We start from the raw sequence: 25500 nt of genomic DNA, 5'->3' as shown, positions 1-25500 counted from the left end.
CCCTACTAACACACCACTGAAGAAGCGATTCTTCTTTACGCTCTGCTAATGGCGTGCTTGCTGACTGGAATCAAGCCCAGATTGTATTTTTTTCTCTTAATTGTTCAAAACCCAAGCCAACGTTTGCTTCATTTTCTTTCTTTATTTCTTTCTGTCTTTTTTTTTTTTAATTTGCAAGTAGGACTTATTACTCAAATAGTCTTGTTTTTCTCCATCCTTAAATGACAATGTATTTACCATTGGAAACGACAACATTTCATTTGCTTCATTTTTATAAAGCAAGGCTCAGATTTACAGTAGGGCTGAGTGGGCTGATAAGAAAGTTGCTGAAGCTGTACCAGGGGATATTGAGGTTCTAGCAATGTTATTTCCTCCTTGAATTATTGAACTTCGTGTAGACAGACGGAATCTTGACATCCCCAAGAGACTTACCATTGTGCTGCGCTTAGTCCTCACACATACACTTAAAGCCTGGACCTGACTCTTTCCTTCTTGGAACAAAAATGTCCCTCTTTTTCCTATGCATGTCTCAAACGTGGTTTCTTCAGGACAGCAAGAAAGATTCTCCGCACACCCACATTCCTTTCCTGTCATTAGAAAGCACATTGGCTCACACAGTCATGGACCAACCGTTCTTCAGCTCATCCCTTAACGGTTCTTTCCCTTAATGGTTCTTTCAGTGTCACTTTAGAATCAAGAGACTAAGTCGTTCCTTCTTCCAAGTGCTCAGCCGGCTGAGAAGCAGACCTAAGGGTTGGTAGGGAGGAAAGATCCTATGTTTACTTGAGGCCAGGTTGAGCTGAAAAAAAAAAAAAAGGTGCCTTGAACCCAACGAAGTTGAATGTCTTAATCTTTGTCCTCTAAAGTGAAATGACTAGAAACAGGTAGAAACGCAAAAACGTGTCAGTTTACGTGAGGAGAAACAAAATTGTGCCTAGAATGCTTCCCTGTGTGTATCATCAGGTATAGGGGTAAATCTTATAGAAATTTATCCCTCCCCTAATTACCTAAACAGAATTAACTAAATTAAAAAATTTAAATTAATTGTATTTGCTTCTTCCTTGGCTTAGTGGGTTTTTTTTTTTTCTTTTTGAACCACCGTAGCAGGTACTTAGAGAACCACTCTGCACAAGGAATATTTGGAAATTTCTGATGACATTCATATGAGTAAGTGAGAATCATATTCACTACCCACGGGGCTGTTCCCAGGTTCACAGCTCTGAGAGCCGCCGATCCTGGGGAAAGCAGAGAGCAGGACCAGGAGACTAAAGCTGTTTCAAGTTTGTGCTATGGCTTTCTGGATGCACGCCAAATGTTCAAGCATCTTTAAAAAACCACTAGATTTCCTCGTAGACAAAAAAAAAAAAATAGTAATAATTAAGAAAGCCTTTGAGGAATGGTAGAAGTTGGCGTCCACCCACCATTACAGCATGATCCCTAGGAAGCCACCAAAGTGATACATCAAACCCCAGAAAGAATGGTTATTTATTTATTTTTTTTAAAAACACCCTCTGTGTTATAAGCCCATGGCACATAGAGATTTTGACTTTTAGTCTGTTGCCATTTTCTTTTTTCTTTTTGTCTTTTGCAGCAACTACTTATTAGAATGGAGGGGGCAGGCAAACAATAAAAGCGGTCCTGATGACTGCTCTCTAGTATTGGGGCTACCATTTTAGCTGGACACGCAGCCGTCTAAATAATGACTGTATTTAGCCCCTTGATCCATGAAGAGCCCTATGTCTACATTCTTACCAGTGTAGCGTGACAACTTCAGGGAAGTGTCATTAAAGACACGATGGAGCTGCTTTCCTCCCTGCTTAACCTTTTGTCTGCTGGAAAGCAAATGGAATGGCTGGGGTTCCTACGTTACATCCGTCATACCCACGATGAGACCCATGGCCAAAACTCACGCAAGAAAATGGCATGTGAATGAATGTGGGCGTAGCTGCCATCAAAGATCTGAGAATTGCCTGTGCCTGAACTGTTGTATGAACGATAACGCATTTCCTAATTGAGTCGTGTGTGTGTGTGTGTGTGTGTGTGTGTGTGTGTGTGTGTGTGTGTGTGTGTTCTGCACACTGGACAAAGAGGTTAATTGTAAATAGGTGGAGATTAGGGGAGAGCTTTCACAATTCCTATCCAAGAGATTTTTTTTTTTAAGACCTGAACTAAAAATGTGAGGATTTATAGTAGGAGAACACAATGTATAAAATGCAAATTATTAAGATGCCACCAGGACACCAGTAACAATCCATAATCAAATTCATTATTTTTTCTTTTCTGAGATAGTCTCACTGTGTGGGCCTGGCTGTCCTGGAACTCTCTTTGTAGACCAGGCTGGCTGCAAATTCCTAGAGCTGTGTCTACCTCTACCTCCCAGAAACTGGGATTGAAGGTATGCACTATCATGTCCAGCCCAAATTTGCTGATTTTTTTTTTAAACTAAGATAAAAAGAAAGATAAATAAAAGTAAAAACAGATTCTCCAAGTAAGATCTTCACAATAAATCAGGACAGGGTGGTTAAGTTTCGGCATAAAATAAATACAAAAATCCTTATTTCAGAAATTTGGTGACTTTTGTGAAAAGGATCATGTCTATCCTCCATTACCTTTTTTTTTTTTTAATGGGTAAGGGAGCTAAGGCATGTATGAAGAGCTGACTAGCTTAAAGCTACGTAGCTAAAGTAACTTAGAAAGTTGAGACAATATTTCTTTACTCAGTTGTATGTCTCTTTCATTGTTTAATGCACTGCTACATTTTTCAAAATTTTCATTAATTAATTTTTCATTAAATAAGTAATTGAACATAAGCTACATGCAAATCTTTATACTTTGTGTGGTATAATCTTCTAAGCATTTTAAGGACAAGGAAATCCCCCCTGCCTACCCCCCACTTCAGAGTACACACGTTTTCTTCCCTTTGTTGTAATACGCAATGAAGTAGGCTGTCATCTAAATACCTCATAAGACATAAACTAATGTGATATTTGTGGCATTTTATACTAGGAAGAGCAAGAGTAGCAGTTACTAAAGATGCTGGTATGGCATTGGTACCCTAGAAAGTTGAAGATTCGTCATTTGAAAGCCTGGAGTCTGTGATTGCCATCATTTTTTAAACAGTGTGTAGGTGTTATCTTCAGCCACGGGGCCTTGATGTCAGTTTGTGGAGAGTGACCTACAGTTTCAGCAGCAGCCTGAGTTATTTGGGGGTTTCCTTGGGGCCCCTTTGAACAACAACTCTATTAGATGTAAACTAATCCCAGCACTGAAAGTTTCATTTGGTGACAAGTGATGGCCACTTGGGGCCCTGTCTCTTCCATTATTCGGTGATTTCATTTAGATTGTTAAGGCAACTTTTCTAAGCAAATGTATGTGTACTTGTGCCGCTACAAAGCCACAGTGTACATAAGAAATATCTATCTATATCAAGATTTGCCTATGAGTGTCCATAGCTTCATTTTAATATCTTAAACTTAAGCCCAAATACTTATCAGTGAGTGAATTAATACTATAAATGTGGTATATCCAGACAGTGGAACAATATTCAGTGATGAATAGAGATGAACGCTACCTGCTGTCTAGTGGATATCTCTAAATCACTGTGCTGAATGGAAAAAAAATGACAGGAAAAAGCAAATGCTCTCTATTACAACTACATAAAACTCCATGAAAGCAAATAATTTATGCTAGCATCAAGCAGATTAGTGGTGGTTGTGGGAAAGGGGTAAAGAGAGCATATGGAATGGATAATGAAATGGTGCAGGATTGTTTTTTTGTGAATGATGGATGTTCAACCTGCTGATTAGAAATATGTCTTCCTGAAAGCGCTTGTATCTTAAAGTTTATCAAGTGAGCTGAGAGCAACGGCACACACCTTTAATCGCAGGACTCAAGGAGGCAGAGGCAGGCAGATTGTTGTGAGTTCTAGGCTAGCCTGGTCTATAAAGCAAGTCCAGGACAACCAAGGCCACACATAGAAATCCTGTCCTGAAAACAAACAAAAATTATCTAGTGATATATTGTCTATATGTACAGTTAATTGTCAACTACATCTCAGTAACACTTACCTAGATCTTTTATATTAAGATAATAAAACATTGTAATACATCCACTAAAACAGAAGCATTTCAAGATAAAAGACAGGGCCCTCAAATTTGTATTTACAGTGGGTTAGTTCTCACAATCTAGGTTTTTTTCACTCTTGTCTGGCTAGGAAGGATGGTTAAGGATGCTTAATCCTGACTTTCTGCCAGGTGGTCATGTGACTGATACTATACTTCTAATACTTTTAACACAGTGCTGACTCCAGGTTTCTTGTGCTCTTATTTCAGTCATTGAGTGGTTTTCATCTTAACTTCTTCCTGTCTCTATTGCTAAGAATTTAAGGTACTTATAATCAAGGAAATAAACATAAGGTTGTATTTCCTGTGCACCTCTATTGTAGTGTTCTGGGATATAAGGAGTGTCCCAGATCAATATTCATATTTTTGTCTCTAACACTTCCCTGCTTCCATGACATCATCAGAAGGAAGAATATATATACATTATATCTTACTTACTCAAGCCTTATCCAAGATGCCAAAGTACCAGGATTTAATTACTTTTATGGTTTAATTTAATAATATTTAATAATGCATATATAACACATGTTCATTTTAATAGATTCTATATCTTGGTAATTTTGAATACTACCATTATAAACATGGACTTGTAGGTATCTCTTTGATATATTAAGTCATGTCTCTAAAATATATACCAATAGTGGAGTAGTTCGACATGTAAGTTCTAATTTTAGCCTTTGAGGGATGTCCACACTATTATTTATAGTGACTCTACAAATTTACAGTTTCACCAACAAGAATTCCCTTTTCTCTGCATAATCATCAACATTTCTTATTGTTATAAACCCTCAATAGGCGTGACAGTAAATTCATGTAGTTCCTCAAGCATTACATTTATTATTATTTTCTGTGTTCTAAGATGTGTGAAGATGCTATGCTTACATTCTTGCATGAAATTCTTGCCCTATTCTCTCTGCCTACATTTAATTTTGTATTAGTTTTATATCTTTTATTTTATGTGAGAAAGTTTTGCCTGCGTGTATGCATGTGTACCATGTGCATTCTTAGTGCACGTAGAGGCTTGAAAAGGACACTGGATCCCTTGGAAATGAAATTACAGATGGTTGTAAATTACCATGTGGGTGCTGGGAATCAAACCTGGGTGCCCAGCGAGGGCAATAAGCGCTCTGAACCGCAGAGCCATCTCCCCAGCTCCTCTGCCTAGACTTTTAAAATAGGAACAGGCAGAGCTTTAGTTATGTCCATGCTTTGTTCTGATTGAATGGACATACAGATTTGAAGATCACATATTTGAAGTAGATCCTATCAGCCAAAGACAATGTGATGATTATAATAATGAGAAATGGCAACTGCTAGGGTGTGGGAGATGTAATGAAATTTAAATATTAAACCAATTTAAATATTACATGGTTTTTCAAATCACCTGTCAGGGTATTCTAAATGTCAGGCTTCAGAAGGATAGAGTGTGGTGAGACATATTATGGGATGGTCATGGCCAGTACCTCTATATCATAAGCAAAGGGGACAGATACAGACTAGAAAACTGATTTTACCTTTAAACCTTTATATGGTACCTAAAAACAGGGGCAGTGAAGTATGAAAAGATGCTAAATTATCCTGTTAAAATAAAACTAACACTTCAATGAAGCTCAGATTTTACTTATTTTGGATATTTATGTAATTAATGTATACAGTGCACACCCTTTTCACAATGTTTATAAGCCACGTAATGATTTTAAGCAATGGCATTTTCTTAGCATATAACATGGTCCTTGATAAATAATATGACACAGTTCTAAGAGCAATAGTAAAAGAAACTACAGTGACTAACATTTACTGAAAAAAATTCCACATTTTAGCTACCACTGCAACCAACTACATATAATAACATGTTTAATACTAATAATTACATAATGAGCCGGCAGAATTGTTATTCCTATTTTACAGTTTAAAAGCAAAGTGGCCAGGATTTGAACAAAGAATCTGGCTTAATGGCCCATGATCTCAGGTGAGCAAGAGCGACTTGATTCAAGTGAGCAAAATATAACTGATTCAAAAGTGTGGATGAAAACATCGTTTTTAGAAGTTCAAGTTACTTAAGTCATTCTCCACTTGAAAAAGCTAGGTAGGAACTGGGCTGTGTAATTCATGCAGTATTCCTTCCACGGGGAAACAAAGATCCAGGAAGCTGAAATCCCTCAGTTAAAGCCACACATCTTGTCAGTTCAGTACCTAAGCTTGCTTTCTTAAAAAAAAAAAAAATTAAATTTATTCATTGTATATTCTGATCACAGCTCCCTCCTTCCTCTCCTCCTGGTTCCACCCTCTCACCCTCCATACTCCCTTTGTGCTCAGAAAAGGGGAGCGCCCCCCCCTTTACAAACACACCCCAGCACATCAAGTAGCACCAGAACTAAGCATAAAAGCAGGCAATATAGTCTATGTCAGATATGGACTCCACTTGCTAGGGGACCCACATGAGGACCATGCTGCCCCTATGTGTCGGGGGCTATGTCCAGTCCATGCCTGTTGTTTGGTTGGTGCTTCAGTCTCTGTAAGTTCTTATGAGGCTACAATAGTTAAGACTGCTGTCTTCTTGAGGAGTTCTTGTCTCGCTGGGACCTTCTATCCTTCCCCCCACTCCTCCACAAGATTCCCCCCCCCCCGCCCCTCCCCAGGTCTGCCTAATGTTTGCCCGTGAGTTCCAGCATCCGTTTCCATCCACTGCTGGGTGAAGCCCCTCAGAGGACAATTCTGATAGGATCCTGCCTGCAAACATAGCAGTGTATGATTGATAGTGTCAGGGATTGGCTCTCTCCTATGGGGTGGGTCTCAGGTTGGGCCAGTCATTGGTTGGCCAGTCCCTCAATTTCTGTTCGTGCCTACGCTTTCAAAGGGGACGAATTCGGCCTTTTCGATCCTACCTAATATTAGGCAAACGTCCACAGTCCTTCATGCCAAGAGGAAGTACTAAGGGAAGGGAGAAAACATTACCTCCAGACTTCTTCACTGGTAACATTCAGAGGAAAAGTAGAAAAACTTAGGGCACAAGAGCAAGACCCCCGCCCCCGCCCCAAGCTGACTGTCTTAGAAAGTTTTGTCAACTTCAGCCAGGGAAACTGGCATTGATCAGTTTTTCTCGCTGCAGCTAATATTGCTACTCTCTCGGGTTTTGAATATTTAAAATCACCTCTTCTAGTTGTATTTTTCGTACAGTGTAGCACTTTCTCACACTAGGTGGCGATAGAGAGTCACCTTGCCTTGCTTTGTTTTGTTTTGTTTTTGTTGTTGTTGTTGTTTTGGGGGGGGGAGTTGTGTTATACTAAGAAATAAAACAAACATCCCCTTCAAAACAAAACAAAAACCCACTGAATTAGTTTCGTTCCATGAAAAAGACACATTACTTAGAGACTCTGCTGGGGGGCCAGAAGACAGCAACATAAAAACTGCTTTCTCTTTTCTAACCAAGACTTTGCCCGCACCAGCAGTCCAGCCACCACAGATCTCTGTATGTTTTTATGCCTAGCTTCACATTAGAGTCACTCAGGGAACTCTGTCTGTGTTCAGCCCCTTCCAGTCAAAATAAACTGTTTTTTTTTCTCTTGAAATTGGGCCCAGATATTTGGATATAGTTCCAAATTTCAGATTTCATATTTAAACAGGGTGACCCTTGCTATACTTTAAAGTATTTTTAATGGGGCCGACGACTTTGAAAAGGATTTTCACCAGGTATAGGGTGTGGCCACTATTCAATAATTTATAATAATAGTTTAATGCAAGACCTGCTCTTGGTCAAAATTATAATTATAAACCAGTAGGTCAATATGTTCCGTTATTTCAGAGAAATACTTACACGTGGGCTACTCTGATTATATTAGAGAATGAAATTTCCTATAGAATAATTATTTATTGACTTCTTCATTCACTATTTAGAAGCAGCCAAAACCAAAAGCTGAAATCGAAGTGTACATTTAGATAGTTTGACACACGCAGGAATTTAATATGTGAGTAGGCAGGATGGCAGCAATCTTCAGAGACCGTAGCGTCAACAGAAGCTTCATTTGAAGGTGCCTTTGTTGTTCAGGGTTTTTACAAACTAAAGTTTCCCCATCAGTCAGCCAAGCCCCTCTTCTTTGGTTAAAGTTAAAAAAAAAAACCAAACAAACCACACCTGCTTATTGAAACTTTTAATTTACTGTCTTTCTTTACTATGAACATAGGATTCACCTGTGATGAGCTTAAGAGCAATAAAGCTTATTTTCCGGGGCTTGTGGGGAGGGGAGAGGGAGGGGGAGAAAACTTCACCACTGAAGGTGACGTGAGATTGGACGCCACCATCCGATAAAGAACAGTTGGAGGTCTCAAGACATCATCAGCAGAGAAGTGACTCTCAGGCCAGGGGGAAAGAGTGAGTGACAAAAGAAAGTAAGAGAAGTAAGTGACCTGCCCTGCCCAGGCTGTTCTGCCAATGGGAGATAAGCTCTCAATACAGGCTGCTGGATTCAAGTGCAATTAAATATGCATCTCTGAAGATTTTAAGATGCATTTAAAGAAAGAGAAAGGTTAGTTGGAGCAAGGCAAGATCCAAGAATGCATGCTGCTTGTTGTGTCTGGGGACTGCCCCTTCTGGAGGGGCACCTGGTGCCTACGCAAGGCAGCTGGGTGAGCTCTGGAGTCAGATTGCCCAGGGACTGACTTTGGCTCTGACACCTCTAAGCTGTGCACTTCGAAATCAATAAGCTTCAACAAGGGAGCATCTCTTTCCTCATCTCTAAAATAGGAGAAAGAACCCTTCCCGAGTCCCAGGGCTCCTTCCAGGAGCTAAACACTGAGGACTGGGGAGGTGGCTTTGAAATAAAGCACGTTTGCTGCTCTCCCGGAGGATTCGCATTCTATTCCTTTTACTCCCATCAGGTGACTCACAACCACTTGGAACCCTAGATGCAGGGCCTGTCCATGGGCATCTTCACTAATGTATACACACACACACACACACACACACACACACACACACACACACACACACAGAGAGAGAGAGAGAGAGAGAGAGAGAGAGAGAGAGAGAGAGAGAGAGAGAGGTGGAGGAGGAGAATAAAAACAAAAAATATTTTTAAAAAATGAGTAGAGGCCAATCACTATAGTTCTCTGAGTATGGTTTTATGGAGTCTCGGGCCCCATCTCAGCTGGGAGCTGCTGCTGTTCTGACCCAATGGACTGGGAACTCTGGAGGTGGGGGTCCAGGATTCAGCCTTTTAATGAAGAATTCCAGGTTCTTCGGATGTGTACTAGAATGTGAAGACTGACTAAATGAAAGCCCAGTCGCCTAGACTGGACGTGTTATGGGAAGAGAGCTCTTCAGGGAACCACGCTCAACAAGGCACAGCCGGCCCTTTTGGGGCACTCACCTCAGAATAAGTGGGAGAGCAAATAGGACGTCAGCACTTGGAAACCAGTTACCAGCCAGTTAAACCTCCTCGGGCACTCTTGTCAGAAGAAAGCTGTGGGTCCGGAGCCGGATGAGCTAGGCTTGGAGTAAATTGTGTGTTGGGAACACTCTCAGCTAACTCTGTTTATCCTTCAAAAAAAACAAAACAAAACAAAACAAAACAAAACAAAACTCAAACAGACTAAAGATTGTCTTAACGATTTTCTCAAGTAATGGTGCTCCAGAGAGAAGGCGCTTTGCTTGTTTGTGTCAGTCATGTTAAATCCTCTGTTTGTTTGAGTGAAGTAGAAACAGGCTTTCTGTGTTTGTCTCCTTCACTATCTGGCTACAATACCCAAAACAGAGATATCTTTATTTTCCTGGCTGATGCCCCTGGTTCAAAATGACACACTAATCTCAAACACTTCTTGGGGTGCATCCACCCGATCTCCATCACATCACTCCTTATCTGCTAGTTAGTACTGCCAATCACTCCTGCTCTCTGCCTGGCTTACTTCCCAGTTGTATTACAAGCCACCTAAGGCCCCAGATCTGCGTCTGCCTACCTCGGGCATCTCCTGTCTATTATAGGACACTGCAATTGTTTTCACAGTCCCAAACACATCCCAGGAAGCTTTCTACATGGCGATCCTACATGTTTTAACCATATAAGAATGTACATTTTTCACTCATTAGAGTGCTATAATTACCTCACTATTTTAGCCGGACCACCTACCATTTTGTATGTATCTTGTTGCTTAGCTGGCTCTAAAATACAAAGGAGGTCACAGGCACATTTCACCATACATTTAAATAGTATCCAGATGCATCTTGCTTAGCTTTAATATATGGATCTGCATCATCTCATTTTAAAACCAGTGTTTTAATGATAAAAAAGGCCTAAAGTAGCTCTGCATGCAGTTCACAACGTTAGTCTTAGAAAACACAATAGATTAAACATTTTAAAGACTACACAGCATGTCTTTTGAACCTAGGCATAAAGCATAACATTTGAAAGTGAGTATTTTTTTTTATAAAGAAGGGTCTCTAGAAAAATGAAAGTATTTGCCAGCTTAATTATTAACACATTCCTGTCCCCTTCACTTTGCACCAACAGATTTGCTGAGGGCCGGAGGACTGTATTGTGTTGAGTAGAGTCACATGTTAAAATGAAAACAGTTGGGGTGAGAGAAGAGGGAAAAACCTCCACAGTGAAGCTGAAATTAGGGATCCCTCCTCTGAGCCTTAAACCAAGTAACTGTTGGGTCACGCCTGAAAATGAGAAAGCACTGTGAGTTTGTTAGTTTGTGAGTCACCGAAACTGAATTGAAAGTGTACGATTAAGTGAAAGGGGCTCTAGGCTAACTGAGATATGCAACCTTTTCTGATGTTGTGGAAAGAGACATGTGTACAGAGACAGTGACAGACTGTTGACAATGAGGATTTCAAACTATACAGCCTTTGTGGGGGGTATTTTTTTTTTTAAAGACCTTTTGTAATGTTCTAGCTGGCAAAGCTTCTATTACTTATTTTATTCTTAACCTCATAATATTTATTCTTCCCTGACAGTAAACAAAAACAAATAACATTTTTTAATGAGGCTTTTTTCTTATAACTAATCTGCATCACTTTTGCTAAATAATAAAATCTTTTTCTTCATTTCTTCACATTATTAAGAAATATAATAGCCCCGACTAAGAGCTTCCCAAACACTGAGGCTTATGGGTGGGTATAGTGTGGGGGGAGGGCTTTATCTTACAAACTTTCTGTAATATTCTCATTAATTCTGAAAATATTTATAAATAGATAAAATTGTGCTCAATCTGTTTTTTTCCCCTTAATTGGTTCTTTCGCAATTTTCCCCCTTTTTGCAGCCTTAAAATTCCCCAACACTTTCTCTGAACACCTCCTCCTCCCCGCCTTCCCCCTGCCCACCCCCCCCCACTCTCACCCCACCCCACCCCCACCCCCATGCGTCTGTAACACCGGCTTATCACCACTGGCTATAGAATTTTGAAATAGAACCCATAACTAGTTGATATTTCTATGGCTCTTTTGCTGACTAAAATCAAAGAAGCCAAATAGCCAGTGATGTTATCAGTTTTAGTATAGTTAACATAAAAGAGATGGCACCTAATTTGCCAGTGTGTTGCCTTTCTGTAGACATGACAGCTTAAGGAAGCTTCGCAGCCTTTTTTTGTCATCTTATCACTTTCTTCTAATAAAAAATCCTCAGTGGTTTAAAATTGGACAGTTAAAGTAAAAATGCTGCTTTACAAGAACTACAAAGATGGAGGGGATGAGAAACGTTCAAGCCTGGTAGACAGATCCGATGTCTGAATTCTACCTCAGCAGGACACCAGGGATCTAGAAGAATCCTGACCTTGTGAGTTAATCATCCCGTTAAAGTTAATCTGCAGCTTTGTGAAGATGCATACTAATCTGAAACTAGATTGATAAAGAAAAACACACATATGAATATAGGTATCTCTCATTAGGATAAGCACGAAACTGAGGAAAGAACATCGTATTACCCCATCTAAATGGTCAACTAGGACTTTTTACACACTTGGTAATTAGGATCTGCAGAAACACCCTCCTCCTCCTCCTCCTCTTCTTCCCCCTCCTCTCCCCCTCCTCCTTCTTTGTTGTTATCATCCTTTTCTCCTATCATCATCATCATCATCATCATCATCATCAACAACAACAACAACATCATTAATGAAAGGCATGTATGTTTCTTAATTTTTCAGTCCTGAAACCCACTTCAAGGGAGAAGAAGTGATTGCTCCCTGTTGGACCACCTGTGATTCATTGATAGCAAGTATGCAGTAAAGATGGAAGCTTTTGCCATCAGGATTTTGCCAACTTCTTGCTTAAAATTTCCAGGGCTTCCAGTTGTCTGGGAAAACCTGCCTATGTGAACACTCCCTGAGTTTCAGGTACTATGGCATAGTATATGCCAGGTAATATAGCTACGATGGCAAATTATAAGGTGTGTGGACCCTTTGGAGGCTCCCTTTAAACTCTGCCATGCTCAGTATTAAGCTTCCATTGTAACCTGTTCCCTTTGGCATGGTTTTTTCCCCCCCAGCTTTGGACCTCTTTTGGCCCTAAGTACGTGTCTCTGTTTGCTGCTATCCAGTTCGTTTTTGGGACTTTAGCCACAGTCACACACATTTTAGATTTTCCTCCCTCCCTTAATTTACCTGAAAGCAAGTGTTATCCTACCATTCTACAATGGTATTTGTTTTCATTTCCTCTGACTTTGATATTCAGAGTGCTCTGTGCCCCAACAGAATGCGGGGAGATGGTGAGTTGCTGCTTCCAGATCTGTGAAAATCCGGATCTGCTTTTTAGACAAACAAAACCATTATATATACATGCGCATTCGATCTTGAGAAGCACTGCTGCTTTTGGATATGTTGGAATACAGACCTGGACGCTCTGGGAGGAGACCGTCCATCTTCCAAGGAGACACTTTTCCTTATTTAGAGCTAGCTTCACATCGCCACAAATTCCACCTGTAAGTATGTAGTACAGTCTTTGGCCAGCTTCAACTGTTAGGATTCTCTCACGTGATTATCTTAAACACAGGTGGAAGTAAGTACCGTGCCGTTTCAGTATTGTTCCATATCAAAGGAGGACTGCTGTTTAAGTACTTAAACAGCTATTTGCATCCCATGATTTCAAATTCCATTGCATCTGAAGACATCTCATCTTGGCTCTGCTTGATAACAAAACACTCCAGCACTTAGGGATCTCCGCATCTAGGATTCAGGGCCTCGATGGCTGGCACAGTCCCAGGTTGGTGTGACCGAGAGATGGGATTTTCACTCCAGTCTTCTTTCTGCCACACTATTTTTTTTGTCACACCCCTAATGACCAATCCACTAGAAATATGCCATGCCATATGCTGGAACTCTCATCTCTGTCTGATATTCATGTATGTATTTGCTTCCTTTAAGAATATTTTAAATGTGTTAAATCCTGAAAATATCTAATACACTGACCAAACACTTTTAAACATTTAAAAATAGCTTAGAGAGGCTGGAGACATGGCTCAGTGGGTATGTAGAGCTTTCCTGCAGAGGGCCCAAGTTTAGTTCCCAGCACCCAGCACATGGGTGGCTCATGACTGCCTGTAACTCCAGCTTAGGGGTTCCTATGCTCCTGGACTCTGGGGACATCTGTACTCACATGCCCATCCCCCAACACACACACACACACACACACACACACACACACACACACACACCACATGTACCACACACACACCACACACACACACACACCACACCACACATACCACACACACACATATACACACACCACACACACACCACACACACCACACACACACACATACACACACCACACACACACCACACACACCACACACACACACATACACACACCACACACACACCACACACACCACACACACACACATACACACACCACACACACACCACACACACCACACACACCATACTCACACCACACACACACCATATACACATCACACACATATCATACACACACCACACACACCATACACACACCACACACACCATACACACACCACACACACCATATTCACACCACATACACCACACACACCACACACAAACACACACCACACACAAACACATACCACACACATACACACCACAAACCACACAAACACACACACCACACACACACACACACAACACCACACACTTAAAAATAGTGAAATAAATCTTTTTAAAACTGAAGGGATAAAGTTCTTTCTTTGTTTAAAGGCACCTCTGATAACTGGAATAACATTTTAATTCTCTGAACTTGAATCCAATAAAAGAGACCCATTATGTGGACGTAACAAGCAATATTGGCATGGAATTGTAAGAGTCAAACTCAAAAATAGAAGGCTATGTTCTCACAGGGGAAAGTGCAGTCACAGACTCTGTGATGACATTTAGCCCTGTGGAAATACGAGGGTTCTGTGGCGTTCCAGCACTTAGACATCAACTCATGGTGGTCTCAAGCTATGTTTTTGTTCTGGCACATTAAACAGAATGAAGACATATGTCTAAATTTAAGACATCCTTTTAATGCTCTGTGCACGAGAGCCAGCTGAGAAATTTGAACTATTTCAAAGCACTAGAAAAGGAATTGTAGACACATCCTTTGTTTGGGCATATATTTTTAATTATCCTGCCTTTTAATATTCTTCTCCATTTGAGGATAATCAGACAAAATGGATCCTGCTGGGTATTGTCATGCTTAATAAACGTAAGACTGAACATCTGCAAATATGGCGACAGTGTGGCGCGTAGGACGCACCAGTGACCAGGCTGCATTCTGATGTAATTATAACAGCACATGGAGCTGCAAGAATGTAATTCCCTGTTTACATTAGTTCTAGCACTTGGAGTAAACTCTCTTTCAGTTAGGTGCTAAGCAATTTCTAGCGGGTAAGCATGCAGGCTAATGAAGGAATGCAGTAAGTGTGCAGTGTAGATAGTGCTGAGGGCAGGCAGATGAAAGGCTGTAAGCTCTCAGGGCTGAAGGCTGCAGCCTGAGGTTAATTCAATCAAATGCTGGCTGTGTGATCCTGAGCGTGCCCCCAGCTTCAGCAAAACTCCACTACAGTGCTTATAAAGCTCATAATAAAGAGGCGGCATATATGTGGCATTTGCCACATTCTCTTTTTAATTTTTTTTTAAAAAAATTTTCATTTTTCCATATTCTCTGAACCTGTTTAAATATTTACTGTTCGTTTGACCATTAACAAAAAAGCAATTAGGAAACACTAATTGAAATTCATGGCCCAAAGCTGCTAAATCTCACCTATTGGGGCCCATGTACAAAGGGGGCAATGGATGGGGGGGGTCTCTGGAAATTGATGATACTTAGGAGTCTAAGGTAACGAAAGCCAGGTTCTTTGCTGTCAGACATGTAGGGTATGAAAGTGGAGAAGGGTGGCATTGTATTAGAATTCAAGGTATAATCAGAAGTTCAGCATTTTATAGACAAGACATACACCCACATAACCCCCCAAAGACATTGTGCGTCTATTCATATATATGTATATATGTGTGTTATATGCATATGCTTATATAATATATAACCACACAACTATATATAATTTATGTTTGTTTCTCATCTGTTTAAGATCCATATATCATCTATCTGTCTGTCTGTCTATCTATCTATCTATCTATCTATCTATCTATCTATCTATCTACCTATCACCTTTGTATCTATTATTTATCTATCATCATTTATCTATTATCCTTCTATCATCTATTTTTTATTTATTATCTATCTATTTATCTATCTTCTATCATCTATCTCTCTACTATCATTTATTATCCTCTATTTCTCTATAATTTATTTATTTATCTATTTATCTATCTACAATCATCTATCATTTATCATCTCTCTCTCTATCTATCATCATCTATCTATTATCTATCTATCTATCTATCTATCTATCTATCTATTTATCTATCATCTATGTATTAGCTCTTATCTTGAGGCTGTTGAAAAAGTCTGAGAATAGCAAAATTATGACCATGTACATTTAGTATCCAGGTCTTAATTTTCCAACATCATTTTCTAATAAAAGGAAACTAGAGTGCACTAGAAAAACAGGCATCCTAAGCCCAAATTAGGAAGAGAACAGGATGGTGCTATAATTTTCTTCTCCCTCCCTCCCTCCCTCCCTTCCTTACTTTCCTTTTCTTTTTGAGAAAGTGCCTCACTGTGCACCCAAACTGACCTTGAACTAGTGATCCTTTGTTCTGAGCCTCCCAGGTACTAGGATTGTGGATTATGCAGCAATCCTGATCCTAGAACTAAATGTTTTACCAGAGGGCAAGGAGAGGCTCAGAGAAAATGATCTACTCAACGAAGGGAGAGGCTAAACTTGATGCCTTCGAGCATCAAAATAAGACGCAATAGTAGAAGATTAGAATACACTGGAACCTGTGGGTCCACAGGGACATAAACAAATATATGTATAAGAGGGTGGATGTATAAATGGATTTCAATACTTGGAAGGCCTATGCAGGAAGATTACCACAGTTCAAGCCCGCAGAATGAATTCCAGGTCATCTTGGGTTTCAGAGTGAGACTTAGATTAAAAACAAAAACAAAACAAAACAACAACAACAACAACAACAACAACAAAACAGGTGCTGGAGAGATTGCTCAGTGGGTAAAAGTTCTTGGTCCGTAAGCTCCCGAGTTTAAATCCCCCGCATCCATGTGACTAGGTAAGCGTGGAGCACTCATTCATAAATCCATTGCTGTGGGGAGGAAGGATGGAAACAGGAAGATTGGGATGGCTGGCTGCCAGCCTAGCTTGAGGTTCCATGAGAGACCCTGTCTCAAGAAATAATGTGAAGAGTGTTAAAGCAGCACAGCTGGCATTCTTCTTAGGGCTCCATGTACATAAGGGTGTGTGCATGTACACACACACACACACACACACACACACACACACACACACAGCAAATGGATGATAATAGCAAAAGAGTCTGTAAATGAATTAGAATGTTCTTCCCTGCCATAGAAAGTTGACGTAAAAACTACTGTAGTAGTAGAAAAACCACCAATAATCCTGAAAGAATCACCAGAGGTGCCATGACTAACAGGTGAGCAGGAAGCAAGAAATGGGATTTTATGTTGTCTATACTATCTGCCATCAAACTACTTATCACTTAAAAATGGAGAGACATTTAATTTTGTTAAATCCATTCCCTGAGTCTATTAGGATGGTCATGGTTTCTGTCTCTTGTTTGGTTAATAGTGCGCATGACTGTATATGATGAAACCACTCAAGGTCCTGAAACTTTCCTCATGTAGCACCTTCCTCTATACAGCAACCTGGCGTCATTGGCTATGTTTTATTTTTGGATAAATAACCTGCCTCAGTTTATTCTTCCAGCTCCTTAATGATCTGTGAGCCAAGTACCACCTGCAGGGCTTCTTTTTATTTATGAATAACAGTGCGTATTTGTAAGAATCTCCAGTATTTACAACAACCTCCAAGTCAAAAGCAATTGGCGTGATCTCTCCAAGGGCACGGGGTCTATGCCTCATTATTTTCTCAGCAACTACTATAGGACTATTCACAGACTGATCTCAGTTTTCATTGTGGCATTTACTAGTCCAGTGTGGTCTGTGTAAAGCACAATACGCCATGTTAAGAAGATCTTTAATAACAGACACCCTCCTACTGTTGCATCTGTCCTGGAATACCAGAATTTTTAATCTTTCAGTGATTTTATTTTATTATTTTTTTAACCTTTTTACTACACAGTAAATGTTCTGTAGTCTAGAAATTAACATGTTCAAGGAGCCTCCTCTCTGCTGGGTAGCTTTTTATAGTACTGAAAGGTGCTGTGTATGCTGCTGGGGCAAAACCACTCAGCAACAGTCTTACCCAGTTCAGAACCCCATGAACTGCAATGATGACCACGTGGTATAATGCTCATAGGCGTAGTAGTGGCATAGATGTTACGGGAGTTACCACCACTTGCTAATTGGATTTAAAGCCTAATCCACAAGAAGAAACACGTGCCTGCGACTATAAATCTGACCAAGGGTGAGAAGTTCATAGGCAGAGAATCAAACTGCCCTCTAAATTTACATCTCTATACCCATAAATTAGTGTAGCTATCAGAGCTCATCAGAGAAGTATTTTTCTTTTCCTGTGTGTGTGTGTGTGTGTGTGTGTGTGTGTGTGTGTGTGTGTGTGTGTACCAGATGGGTAGCTAACACAGAACTCATAACTGATCAAAGTGCAGAGAATAAATATCAGTGGGATTCTCAGCCACAAATGGGCTATGTAAATCACTATCTCCATTAGGCTCGAGGGCCATGGTGGGAAGGTGAGCTTGAGGGCCATGGTGGGAAGGTGAGCCAGAAGGGTTGCAGGGACCAGATGTTGGGAGGACTGGGGTGGACTGGTGCATTTTGAATACGACAGAACTGCAGAAGCAATGAACTCATAGGAGCTGAGGTTGATTGGACAAGACCAAGTCAGTCAACATTCCAGGATGGAGCTGGTGGGGCCACATGAGCGCCCTTCCCTCAGTGAGAAGCCATTGACAGTGATGACTTTTGGGGGATATAGTTAGATTTCTTTAAGGGTGTGGCTCTAGAGAGGCTGGCTACCACTCTCCAGTGGATGGCTTTATATCTATGAATATATAGGCAGTAGAAATAGAGTTGATATATCTGTCTATTAACACAAAGTTGGGAGGGAGAAGGAGGTGGCAGTAAATATGGAAAGAATTAGGGGGCAGAGTGGAGGAGTGAATATGATCAAAATACATGTATGGAGTGCTCAAAGAATAAAAACATGTTAATAAAACCTAATTCTCAAAGATAGCTAAATCACGAACATATAAGGCTAAAATGCATTGTTTACTAAAATGCTCACTTTATAAAATAATGAAATAAGTTCTACTAAGTAAAGACATTATGGAATATTTGTCAAAACAGGACATTTGGTGACTTTTTTCTTCAACCTAACTATTATATTCAGCAATATAACAAAAATACTTAGAATTCATTCTTCAGTATAGCCTTGGGGATTTTATTAGGTTTATTAATGTGAAAAATTTAGTTAGAAACCATTGCTGCAGCTAGGTGCAATGGCACATGCCTGTAATCCCTGGGTTTAGGGAGGCAGAGACAGGTAGATATCTGTAAGTTCAAGGCCCGCCTGTTCTGTCCAGGACAGCCAAGTCTATACAGAAAAAAACCCTGTCTGGAAAAAACAAAACAAAACAAAACACAACAATAAAGAAAGAAATCAATCATTTCTGCATTGCCTTCTAGAGACAATAAAGAATAAAATAATAAAATTAGAACTATATTAACACATTTTTGATTCTGTTTCATGAAAACCATGAAGAGCCTTTGACACTTTATAATTGAACACTGAGTCATTCTGATACCATGCCATAGGGTGAGTTTTGTGACACAGCCATTTGATTTCACCGGGCCATGATTTTTCAAAAGCACAGCCTACAAAGCAGTCACAAGACTTCGGCAGGTGTCTTGCACTTAGTCCCTGGGATAGAGGCTTTGTCATTTGGTTTAGTCATTCTTACTTCACAGGAATTCCACAGCCTAGCAAAATGAAAGAAAAACTACAATGATAGGAAGAATACAGTTTTCATGTGGTAAAATTATATGATTCTTTAAGTAATGGACTTCAAGGAAAGCCAAAATGCACACACACATTTTCTCTATTCATGAAGGCTCTGCTGCAGAGTCCACTCACACACCACTGTTCTGCTGCTCACATCATTGGCCACTGAACAAATTAACTTCTTTATACATCAAAATAAATTCCATATGAGGTTCTGATATAGGCTTGTCCTATGACTGTACAAAACCCACTCAAATGTGACAAATGCAAGGTATCTACTCATAAAGTTTTCCCTTGGCTGGAAATGTAGCTGAATGATCTCTCTCTCTCTCTCTCTCTCTCTCTCTCTCACACACACACACACACACACACCAAAACAAAACAAGATGAAAAAAAGTAAGAATAAAATAGCAAAGAAAGAAAAGAACTAGCATTGGCTGGGAAGACACTTCAGCTGGAAAGGTACTTATTGCCCAAACGCGAAGTGAAAATTCCTACCCGCAGAGCCCACAGCAGGAGCCAGCTCTGATGGTGGACACTTGTCTTTCCAGTGCTGGGAATCATAAGCAACAGGATCCTGGGACTGCTGTCCAGCCAGCCTAGTCACAGAGTTCCAGGCCACCGAGAGTCCCTGTGTGATGAAAACAAGGCTCCACAGAAAGATCGCCTGCTGGCTTCCACATGTTTGTGGCCACACGCGCACATGACCTCATGTTCATACACACAAACAGCAGCAGAAGCAGCAAGAGGGCAACAATGACAGCAAGGACCAGCTCTCCCTTTCTGCTCCCTGTCCTTACGGAGCTTTGGCTTGCCCTCTGAGTTGGTTTCTTCTGACCCTTTTGCGCTGGTGTTGTGCAAATCACCTGCAATAACTCTAAGTTTTCCTAAATACCAAAGCTTTGGCCAAAGGGAGTTCCTAGTGGTAACTGTTTGATGCTCCAAGAATTTCTTTCATTTGATCTTCTGGGTCTTGTAGTCTTGCTGTCTAATATAAGGGATTTTGTGTTGCCAAATTAGCTTTCCTTCATTGGTACTCTTTAACTGAGATATGGCTTAAAGATTTTGCAATGTAAGGGAAACTATGGGTATTGTGATATTTTCCATAAACATTAACCAACCCTCAGGAGGACTGCATGAAAAGAATTGGCATTATATCCTTCAACTAAAAAACATAATAATCAATTATTATCCACAGTGATCTCTATTCATCCTGGAACTGCTGTCTGTCCATACCGACTCCACCAATTGATGCGTTCTCATTAACTTCGTGTTATTGGGAGGCATAGTCAGTTTGGAAGAAGAAGAGTTATCAACGTCCTGTTTTGCACTTTTATGTACTCCTCCTAAGGTACCAATGTTTACTAGTTTCCAGAGATCGGAGTCTTCATACCAACTACAAAATTGGCGAAACAGATGGTCACAAATATTTTGCAGATTCACAAAGACTCCTTTAGAATGAGCTACAATGAGTAGAAATATTGTGTTGCTATGGAGGTGTATATGTGTATATATATGTGTGTGTGTGTATATATATATATATATATATATTAAAGTTGTTCACAAAGAGTGTTAATATGGGTGAGACACTTCTGTTCAGAGAATGCTTCATTCTTTGTATGTCACCTTTTCTAGGTATGTCACCAATAGCACCAAGAACAGTACCAAGATGACTCAACAAAAGCCACCAATTTGCAAGTTACAATGTCTTAAAGGCAACAAGTACAGTAATTCCTTTCTTTTTTGATAACATAGAACTTGCTCATAAAACTTGAAAATTATTAATTTTATGATCTTTGCTTTAAAATTTGTTATAAATTTTAAATGAAAGCCCACCAGGCTCTTCCATTTCTAACTTCTTATTCTCTCCCCGCGTCCTTTCTACCCTACTCCATCTTCGTACATCTTTTATGGTTGATTAAACCAGACATTTCCATTTGTTCCTAACCTGCATAGACCGTGGTTAGCACTGTTAAGCCACGTGTGGACAACCCACTTATCCCAGTACTGTATTTAAGTGGCTCATAAAGGAATTGTATTTATTTTTAGAAATCATAGCTGGTGAATGAATCATGAGGATTAATTTGGCTCACCAAAAGTAGAGCTTTATTATTATTGTTGTTGTTGCTGTTGTTAGTAGTAGTAGTTAATTAAATACATGGGTTCCTTTCTGCTTTTTAACTTTCCAAGATGAAAATAAAGTAAGTTTTATATTGCAAATATTGAGCCAGACAACAGCCTATTTGGTCTAAAATTGTACTTAGCAATGAGGTGGAAATAATGTTCCTATTCCCAATGACATGTCTCCCACACATTTAAAAAATTGAACCTTGGAAATCTGTGGAAAGCAAACTCACACTACTCATCCATACTGTAAATTATCAACTTCAAAGCTGGTTAGATGAAAGGTACAGGCAGAGAGGATATTGTGCTTTTTCCAACCATACACTGTTAAACCAGAGACGACATTCTGCTGGCTTCTTATGGGACTTATTAACTAAATACTGTTTGTCTTCCCTTCCTGGCTAACTAACTTACTCACAGTAAGTAATGAGCTCAGAGGAAATAAAACAAATACCGAGCCCTTTCCAATCCTCCCAACGACTCTGCCACCCACTAGTCCTTTGAAAGCTGTGCTCTTAATTTTGTTTGACCGAAGGGTTCCAAATGAGCTAAGCAAAAGAGTTCAGGAGACGGTGCAGAGAAAGCAAAGAAGGGTTCTTTGTTTTCTACGTGTAGCCAGAAAAGTTCTCAGAGACTATCAGTCATCCCGTTGCGTGAGGTTAAGATTCAAGTTAAAAAGAACTTTCATTTCCCGGTTCTCAGTCCGTTGCTTGTCTGAAAGGTGTGTCTTTGGCTGAAAAGCATTTGTTCTTAGCCACATCTAAGGCCTTACATGGGTTTCCCAAGGCGTCCAATCTCTACCCCCTCTTCTGTCCCAACCCAGTGATCTTTCCCAATCTTCTTCCTAAGACAGAGACACCAAGAGGACGCTTTGATTTACTTCTTCCCCACAAAGCCATCTTGCAGGAAGGATCAAATTCAGTGCCATTGACTAGTGATCAAATAACACTTTTCAATTATCAGGAATATTTTTAATTTAAAAAGTGCCAATAAATAATGACTCATACAACCGTGCCACACTTCTATTTACCATAGAGAATTGTGGTGAATATAAAACACCTGTGACATTCAAAGAACCTGGAGTGATATGGCTGGAGAAATAGCTCAGCAATTAAGAGTACTTGCTGCTTTTGCAGGGGACCTGAGTTTGGTTCCCAACATCCACATCTGGCAGTTCACAACCATCATAACTTCAGTTCCAATGACCCGATGTCCTCTTTTTGACCCCACAGGCACCCGTGTACACTTAGACATCCACACAGACAATAGACAATAGAATAGGCAATAGAAATTAGGGTAGGAATGATGAAAATGGGATAGTTAAACACAACAAATGACATACAGTGTGAGCTGTCAAAATTTCCAAGAAAAGGCAGTATATGTGCATGGAAAAGGCGAGATGTCCCTGAGTATCTTACAAACCTCCCATCTCCCAAGGCTTTTCAATCAATGGCCATTTAAATGGGCGACAGAGAAACCAACTGTGCTCTTGCTACTATGAAACTGTGGTGAAGTCATTCTTACTATAAATGGATTAGTTTTTCAGGAATAGACATTGATTTGGGTCATTGACATCCATATACGGAAATCCTTTCACTTTGAAAAGTTCCCATGTTGTAAGCAGTGTCAGAGTCACTCATGTAAGTACTGCAGGACTTAGCAACACATCATTTTATTTTTCTGTAGATGCACATAATAGTAATGGGACAGAAAGTATTAAATCTAAGCCCCCTTTATTTTATGGCATAATAGAATACCATGCATGCATCTTTGAAAGTTCTTAGATAGCATTTTAAGACAGACAGTTTATTACAATATTCTTCCTGTAGCAATAAAGTGTAAACAGGAAAACATGTTTAGAGTTTAAAATAAAATTAAACATTAAAAGATCAAGTTTATTTAATTTTTCTTTCTATTCATAGGCCTTTCTAACTGGGATCTTGGCTCAGAGAAGAAAACATATTTTAAAACTCTCAAGCATTAAGATATCTTATAGTAAATAAGAAAGACTGATAGTGGCTTTTACTAAGGCATAAGATGATGGATTTTTCCAATTTTAAGTTGTTTTCAATTTTTTTTACAACAAGCATACATTACATATATTACTTAAAATAATCTCTCTCTCTCTCTCTCTCTCTCTCTCTCTCTCTCTCTCTCTCTCTCTCTCTGTCTCTGTATATAAAGTGTATGTATACACATTCATGTGTTGATTTGGGTATGTATACACATGTGTGCACATATACGTGGAAGCCAGACACACTATGTATCAATCATTTTCCACTTTATTTTCTGAGACAAGATCTCTAACTGAACCCAGAGTGCATTGATCCAACTAGACCGGCTACGCAGGCAGTGCCTGGGTCTGCATGCCTCCTGCAGAACTGGGATGGCTGATGCTCAGTGCAGCGCTGGGATGGCTGATGCCATCCTGGTTTTTACACAGGTGCTAAAGGTCCTTCTTAGGCCCTCATGCTTGTGTGGCAAGTGCTTTATTGATTGAGCCACTTCCCAGCCCCAAATGACAAATTTAAAATAAACAGTGTTCTCTTTGCTTTCATTCAGACATGGATATAAAGGGAACAAAGACGGAAGCTACATACATTAGTTTTATGTATTTTGTGTGTGTGTGTATGTATGTTTATATTATTTTGTGTATTTCTCCCTTCCCCCTTTCCAGAGTTCTTCTGTCTCTTCTCCCTCCTTCTCTCCCTCTCTGTCTCTGCATTTATGTGTGTGAGTGTGGGTGTGTGTATGCCGTGGTGTGTATGTGGTCAGAGGTCAACTTTATGCCTTATTTGAGACAGGATACCTTTGTTGTTTGCTGCTGTATATGCCAAGCTGGCCAGCCCATGGGCTTCTGGGTATTGTCCCGGCTGCCTCTCATCTTGCCTTAAACTCACTGGGATTATAGATGATGCAGGCTACTAAGTCAGCTTTATATGGGTTCTGTGGATTCTAACGCAGGTCTTCACCCACGTTCAGCAAGCACTTTATCTACTCAACGATAATGTATAATAATTCTAACAGAGACATTATAGTTTAACTATCTACATGCACATAATTACACATTACATGGCTGAAAAGGGCAGTTTCCTATATTGCTGAGCCTACTTGTAAGGCATTGAAATGAATTATTCAAAGTCACATGGTACATAAATGGCCGAACCTGAACCAATATTTAACTACTCACTCTGGTAAGTTCCCTTTCCATCATGCCAGCACCATATACTTACAACAAGCCTTGGGAGTCTGCTTGTTTTATGCTGTAGTTAATACTGACTACATGCCAACCGCCGTGCTAAGCTAAATTACAAATATTAAGTTAGGTACGCCAACCTTATGAAGTAGATCGCATTGTCTTTATTACCTTCTACACAACAGGAAGCTGGGAGCACAGAAGTCAGCCTGAGGTCATTCTTCAGCCAGTGGTAATTGAGAGAGAGCACAAGCAAACTGACTTCTGCGTCTGTTTGACCACCTCATTGAGTGATACACTTACTCATCTCCTAGCAGCGAGGTAAGCAGCAAAGAGTTCTGGGTAATCTACAAGATAGATGACAAAACCCCTTCATGAAGAATGAAGGGAACTGCATTATCCCTCCCCCTCCAGCAGGGATTGCTTTGCTCATGTACTTCTCTTGATCATTGAGATGCCATCTGACAAACTCACCCTGCCCTAAGCTTTAGTCAATGTTTGGCCCTTTAACAGTGAA

General features: G+C 40.0%; 1 long non-coding RNA gene across 1 annotated transcript; it reads right to left on the bottom strand.

Annotated features, from left to right (window-relative positions):
• Window positions 1-443: 443 nt before the first annotated feature.
• On the bottom strand, window positions 444-25262 carry LOC311583600. The gene is made up of 4 exons (XR_014774595.1): window positions 25155-25262; window positions 12946-13093; window positions 9488-9657; window positions 444-747 (listed from the first exon to the last, which is right to left on the bottom strand). It is a non-coding gene; the product is annotated as an uncharacterized lncRNA (long non-coding RNA).
• Window positions 25263-25500: the final 238 nt, after the last annotated feature.

This window comes from Acomys minous, assembly GCF_964271855.1.
Source record: "Acomys minous genome assembly, chromosome: 2".
NCBI lineage: Eukaryota > Metazoa > Chordata > Mammalia > Rodentia > Muridae > Acomys > Acomys minous.
The sequence above is the reverse complement of the archived record's forward strand: the minus strand, read 5'-3'. Positions and strand labels throughout refer to the sequence as shown.